Raw genomic sequence first — 7126 nt, 5'->3', positions numbered from 1 at the left:
CGTTCACGCATCTCTTACCACAACTCAACTGAGGAACAAAACTAGCCCCTGATCATTCACTAACCGCTCCTTCGTTTTCACTTCGAACCTTTCACTTGAACATTTATAGCGAACATAGAAGCCGATGACTCGTAGACTTTACAGTTTGTATTTAAACACTTGAACGCAACGCTCCTCGGAGTTAAATCCTACTTGCCCGCGTAAGTGCTCATCCTCTCGAGGGCATCTCTACGCTTCAACATGACAACGGATATTTATGCCACGTCACTGTTGATCACCTCTCGCTGATTTACGCACCTCCTAAACTCTTCGGAGAACAAACTCCATCACTCTTAAACCGCTCAAGTGCTTTTCACTTTTCGAAATTACTACAACCAAGTTCCGCAAGCATATTTTCCCGCTAATTACACAATGGAACGAATGTGTGTCATCTTCACACCTAAACAGGATCGAAACATCCTTTACGCCATTGGCCAATTAATATCCTCCAATCAGCTTCTTAATTTAACAAGCAATCAGAAGCCTTTGCTGGTATAGTCCTTCAAAGTATGTGCCATGTTTACAAGTGGCAATATTTGCCAGGCTCGTTAGCTCCAGCAAAACCACCAAAAAGATGCAAAAAATATCACTCAACTTTTTGTGTATAGGGTTGTATTATTGAAATGTCGCTTCGTCTTTCTTTGAGTAACATGGTTTTTATAGTATAATTGCAGCTTGATTCATCCCACTAATGTCTGAGTTTCATGGCCCAAAATGCCAGGAAATGCGTTTTCTGGCATTCAGTTTTCCCGGACCCCCCTAGAAGCGATGGGCTAACGCCCATCGTGTGGGTCCTCAGGACCCACAACCGTTTACTTCGCAAAAAACTCCGGCTACGTGAAACCTTAAAGAAAACCCTAGGCTACACGAGTGATTTTTTTCTAGCGCTGGTGACGCGATTTTTTCAATTTTGGTGGCATCGCAAGCACGCAATGAAAATTGCATGTGTAGCCACCCTTGAACTGAGGACGCGACAGCTGAAAAAATCGCAGAAAAAAAAATTGCGAGAAATTGAATGAGTTGTTTAGTAAAAGGGCTAAATTCCTGTTTACAATTGCAGACAACACTGCACTGCCCATTAGTGATATAACTAGGAGTTACTAATAGCAAAATTAATGAAGCAGGGCTCGAAATTAGCAAAAAAATCCAAAAATGGTGAATGATCAAAGGAATGGAGCTGTGCACGTAACATCGCAGCTAAATTACTCTACAATTACGCTATCTTCAGAGAAAGTTCACAGCGAGAAACAAAATAATTTTGTCATTTATTTATTTTAGCAAAAGTAGCAGCAAAGTGGCAACTGCTAACCCTTTTGTTTCGAAAGAGCAAAGGTGACAACAAGTCGCAATTTTGCGACTTCTCCAGATATTTTAGTCGCAAAGGGAAAAATTTAGTCGCAAATGCGACTGTATTGGTTGCAATTTCGAGCCCTGTGAAGTGCTGCGAAGTGAGTCATCAAATTATAATACTAATAATGATGATGATAACCCACTCTGAAAGGAAATTTCCAGTTAGCAATAAAAGCCGATCTTTTTTGTACATCACGGAAAGATTGGAGTGATTGAATTCTTAGCTTCAAGGGAAGACAAGAGTGCAACCAAAAATGAGTTAAAGAACACATAAAGTCAACTGATTGTTTTATTACATTAAGGACATAAAATAATATCAATACAGAGGTGAAAGGTTTTTTGCCACTGTGAAATGGGATGGTTAAAGATTAAGGAATTGATTCTGTGAAGGTAATACTACTACTAAATTGAAATACTGGTATACATTCCTTTATGCAAAAACACTCATAAAAGAGCATTGTCTTCCCCTGGAAATATCACTAAATCGTTCGTGACCTTGATGAATACTTCCAGCGATTGGTAAAATTGCGTTTGACATGATAATCAAGATGAAAAGAGGACCAGACTTACCACGATAGGTTGACTTCAACTCAACAGAAGCAAAGGAGTCAGAAGAGCAACATGGCACCAACATGTAGGCAATCTTGTCAGCTGAGCACGCACATATCCGCAACTACTGCCGCTGATCCGACAGACTGCAGATACTCAAACTCATCCATAACGAAAAGAATTTGGCTGAAAATCGAGTTCTTAAATTGTGGGGTTCAAAAAGTGCCCAAGCCCCACACGGTCTGTTGAAATTAGTGTTGCTCCTTGCTAAGGCTCGCGGCAATTATAAGCGATTTTGTATTACATAGTGGAGAACAATAATAATTATTATTATAATGGTAACTGGCAAGCTTATAAGATGGCTACCAGCTCCAGAGCCACAAAAAAATTACATACATGTACCATTCTTATTCTTTTATCTTTCACTCTTTTTTATCGGGAAACTTTGTAACTTGACAACAAATCTTTAACACTAAACAGGAGAGAGGACGAAGGAATGTAGGTTTTGTCGCCCCAAGTTAGGTCGCCCCAACCTAAGTTACATTGCCCCAGCATAGAAGTTGTGTGGCCCCAACCTCGAAATTATGTCGCCCCATCAAAGTAAAGTAAATTAAACTGTGTACTGTGAAGTTAATTAATTTGCCATGTTCAAACGATTGTTCAAACGTGAACAATTCGTCTTACTTCAGGTCGGACTTTTTGCAATAGTTTGAAATAAAGGATGCATTGAAAGGAGCTTTAGTAGAGGAAAGGATAATCAAAGAACTTCACAAAACGGGTTGATGAATAATCCGTCATCTTGGAAAACATGGTAACCAAACTATGAATTCATGTTTGCCAGGCTACTAAGCTACAGTGCTGAGTCGCGTCATAGCGGAAGTGCTTTTATAAAGCAATCGGACTCCTGCGTAGCGGGAATCCGATTGGTTTGTAAAATCATGACTAACCACGGAACAGGAGTCACAAGCTGATATTACAACCCAGGTTCCCCAAAATAATCGTCAATCATGACTTTTTCAAATGTTTATTTATTACAATCAATGGCAAATTCTATAACAATTTTCTAAAGCGTGTTGTACTTCGTAAGTCTTTTGAGTTAATCGATCGATAAATAGATTGCAAACTTTTACTCTGTAAGCCGAGTTAAACTTATATGTTATAAGTCGTTTGAGTTAATGGATCGAAGAATCTTAAAAACTTTTACTTCATAAGCCAATTTTCATGTAATAAATTGTTCAAGGTCAATTGATCTTCTACATTTAAAAATTGATAAATCTTACAAACTTTGACTTCGTAGTCAGAGTTAGGATTATATAGTGTATTTATAAGTTGGGGCAACGTAACTTGGGGTGACAAGGCGATGGGGCGACACAACCTGACACCGGATGAGGGACTCAGGAACATTGCCTTTAAGTATACAATGTCGTCCATTACTGGTAACTCTGGCTCCATCATGATTAAGTCCATGCATGGTCTTGGAATCAGTGAAATGCGCCATAACCTCAACTCTATCTGTTAATTGGTAGTGTTTACAATGATACCAGGGTGACCTTTATACCAGGGTGAGTTCACCCTGGGCCCAGTAACCTCTCAGGGCTCTGTATTTGTTTGTATGATGCCACAAGAAAATGTCGTACATGTACCGGAATGAGTCATAATTACGCTACATGTAGTTCACGGTGGTTGTTTTCCCCGGAGAAAGAATTTCATTCCGGTGCATCTTGTCAGTGTCGCGTAACGAAAAACAATCAATAATCTCAGTATGAACTTGACCCCTCAGTGGCTCCAAGTATGTTGGATGAGCTGTCCAGAACCCATTTCATTAGGATCGAAAGATTGTAGGATGGTAGGACTTTACAATGTACCTGAAAGAAGAATAATATTGACAAGATTTACTTACCCAGGTGGAAATCTTATTGAGATTCCTATGAAGTTTCTTTAAAAGAAGATCTTATCTTACTTCTTACATGTAACTAAGATTCTTACAGGGTACTTACGCTGTACAAGATTCTTCACAAGATCTTGGTAAGATCATGGTTAAGATCCTATAAGATCTTGGTAAGATCTGATAAGAAACCTTAGTATTGTGGTTGCCAATCATTGGGAATATGCTTCTTGCCATTTTCATCATCATTGGAAGAAGTATGAATGCTCAAGTATTTAAATTCAGGAAGTGCAGATTGGTCTGGACTTGGTCTTGGTATTCTTTCAGTTGCTGGTCCAGTCCAGGCTATCTCCTCAGGTCCATCTGTTACACAGCAGTGTTTGCACAATGAACCATCTTTTTCTTTACATGATCCTTTCAAAAATTTGGCATAAAGCTCCCCTGACTCGACATGCTTTTCATTGAATTCCAAGATTTTACAGATGTACGCTGATCCAGGCATATTATTTCTGTTGTTAACTGATTTTTTCATGTACTCTGAAAGGTACATGTATTCACCATTGAAAAAGAAAGAGTCGTCTACACGTTCTGAAACACTTGCGTGAATGTAATCAGACAGAACAGGAGCACCATCAATACGTTCAGCGAGTTGGCTGGCAACCCTCCAAGCATTCTTTTCCATGCATTGTTCCTCATATTTTTCATAATCCTGAAGAGTCAAACTTGCAATGGAATCCTCTGACATGTTTTGAAAACGGTTTTAGTGTTTCCAATCGAGAGTAGCGCCATCAACAACAGAGTCTCCGATGGCAGAATTCATTCGTTCTTCTTCACTCTGCCCGGAGTCTCCTCGTGAGCGATGTACACAAATGGGATAATCACGATCATACATGTAGATCCTGTCTAGTTCAGTACTTCTGAATTTGACATCGATGTTGTTGACTCCAACAACTGGTGCGGCATCAGTAAATTCAGCCCAACGAGGCTTCACTTGAGGCAACGCGCAGGGACTTTAACGGTACAATATTTCTTGAAGTCAGAAGGAGAACAAAAGAAAGGCCAAAAAAAGAAAACAAGAAAGACTCCAGGCAGCTGTGTTCAAAACAATGAAGAACATTACCCTGGACTTGTGGACCATTGAAAATCTCTGTTTCTCTGAAGGTTACAACATCAGTTCTACAAGCCAACATTCCCTTTGTGAGGAAGAACTCATCTTAGACAATCTTGCTAGGTTGAAGAGAAGTGCCGTCGAACATTTGCACATTATGAGGAAGCAAGGACTATTTGCAATGGATGCGTTTGAACTTGTTGATGATACAATTAAACGAGTATGCTTTCATGAATATAATCAAACTCAAAGAGTTGGACAGTTTGATATGTAGATCTTGTGAGAGTCTCTGTACTGGTGTAAACTATTTTTTCCTTTGCGGTTACATTTACAACTAGTTGGGATTGATGCAATGAAAACAATAGATGGTTATTATTTTTTCTGAGACTTGCATGTTATTCGTTGTTAACCATTGAAATGACTACATTTTCTTCTGTTAATCGTGCCAACTGCCTTACATGTAAATCATCATTTTGGGTTCATTGTGTTGTGACATTGCAAACCATGAAGGTGATTCCACCAAAAATTGAGATAAAAATGTTCTTTATTGTTTAAATTGTGTTACATGCATTCACTGTAACACAAGTACCCCCACTATGTCTGCATCACCAACTTGAAAAAGTTTTCTGTTTCTGTCAAGGACACAACACATATGATGTACAGTTGGTATTTGGTATGCTCCTTGATTTCTTAAATACAATCACGTTAATGTGCCCTGTCATAGATGCATTTGCATTTAAACTTCGTATGATGACTCCTTGTTGCTGAATACTCAGCTTACTTGAATGGATGTTTTGTAATTCTGTAAACAGACAATTTCAAAATGTTGCACTTTTCCGTGATCTTTCCCGTTAAAAATTTCCTGATTGTGTGGTAAGAAGGCAATTTATGTTGTTTTTTTCTGGCTGATCTATAATGCCAATAAAAACCATGCTGGTCACTTGCTACTTACTGATTAGCACTGTCCGCCATTGTTAAGTCCCACAAAATTGGCTTTCATTACATACATGTATGTGATCCCATAATTGGAAACGACAGTGGCTCAAATTAAGCAGCATATAATGCCGTACAATTTGGTACAAGGGTTTATGTGGGCCAAAGAATCTGCTGTAACCTTTTCTCATTTTCGTATGTTTACAATCTTGGACAAAACTCTTTGGGAAAATGTGACGCTCCAATTTGTCTGTGAGATAAAAATTCAATTCTTCCTACTCCCCCTCCCCCATTCCAATGTCGGTTAAAAAACGACCAAAGGTTTGCACTGTATTTTACATCATATTATCAACATTGGTTTGGGGGGAAGGACCAATACATTTTGTGAGTGCATACCAAATGATATTTAAGCTGGAATTTTTCCCAAGAGTTTTGTCCAAGATTGTGGGTGCGTGCAGAATAAACGGGTATGATGATGACGTTTTCACACCAAATGCTCGCAATTAAGTCTTGCATTTGGTACTGATGACCTTGAGCAGAAAACAGCTGAGATGGTGGTACATGGGAACGTAACGGCACAATCAAGGATGTATCTTCATTTACGGGGTTCAACATTATTGTTGATAATATCTTGCCATCTGTCCCGAATTTTCACATGTTACATGCTGTGCAATCTAGCGTTGGAGCAGCTATTTGAAAAGTAAGAGAAAGCTTTTGTCTGCCCTTGTCTTAAGGATGGTGCCTACTATTGTTATTGCACATATGTTATGCACATCGCAAGATACTCGGGTATCCTATCGGTGATGCTTACTAATTCAGGGATATTTTTGCGTGGTTTAAAACTAGTGAGGGGCTTCATGTGCTCACTGGATCCCTCAATCAACAGGCTGTTAAATAACTATTTCGAGTTTCGTTTGGGTGGCTGAATTGGTGTACAAATGTGCTCAAAACCAGTTTTATCGAAATTGCTTGAAATGACATCATTCTGTGATATTCCAATATTTATTTCTTGGAATGCTTTCTGCAGTCCCCAGATCCACTGGCTCTCTTTTTGCATCAGGTCACAAAGAGGTTTTGTCTTGTCAGCAAAGTGCTCTGCAAACTTGCCCATTTGGTTCACCATACCAAGGAACAAACACACTTCATGAACGTTACTTGGTGCAGGAAGGTTAACAATAGCTGTTATTTTCTTTGGATCTGCTTGAATTCCATTAGCACTGACCACGTTTTCAGGAAACTTGATCTGTGGGGCACTGAAAATG

The 7126-nt window shown here is 39.1% G+C and overlaps 1 protein-coding gene across 1 annotated transcript in view; it reads left to right on the top strand.

The window, feature by feature from the left end:
* LOC138029720 (hemicentin-1-like) overlaps positions 1-7126 on the top strand; it is a 65917-nt gene that overhangs the window by 1739 nt on the left and 57052 nt on the right. The window lies entirely within an intron of this gene.

Source organism: Montipora capricornis, chromosome 13, assembly GCF_036669925.1.
Source record: "Montipora capricornis isolate CH-2021 chromosome 13, ASM3666992v2, whole genome shotgun sequence".
Lineage (NCBI taxonomy): Eukaryota > Metazoa > Cnidaria > Anthozoa > Scleractinia > Acroporidae > Montipora > Montipora capricornis.
Note: the sequence above shows the minus strand (reverse complement) of the source record. Positions and strands in the feature narration are given on the sequence as shown.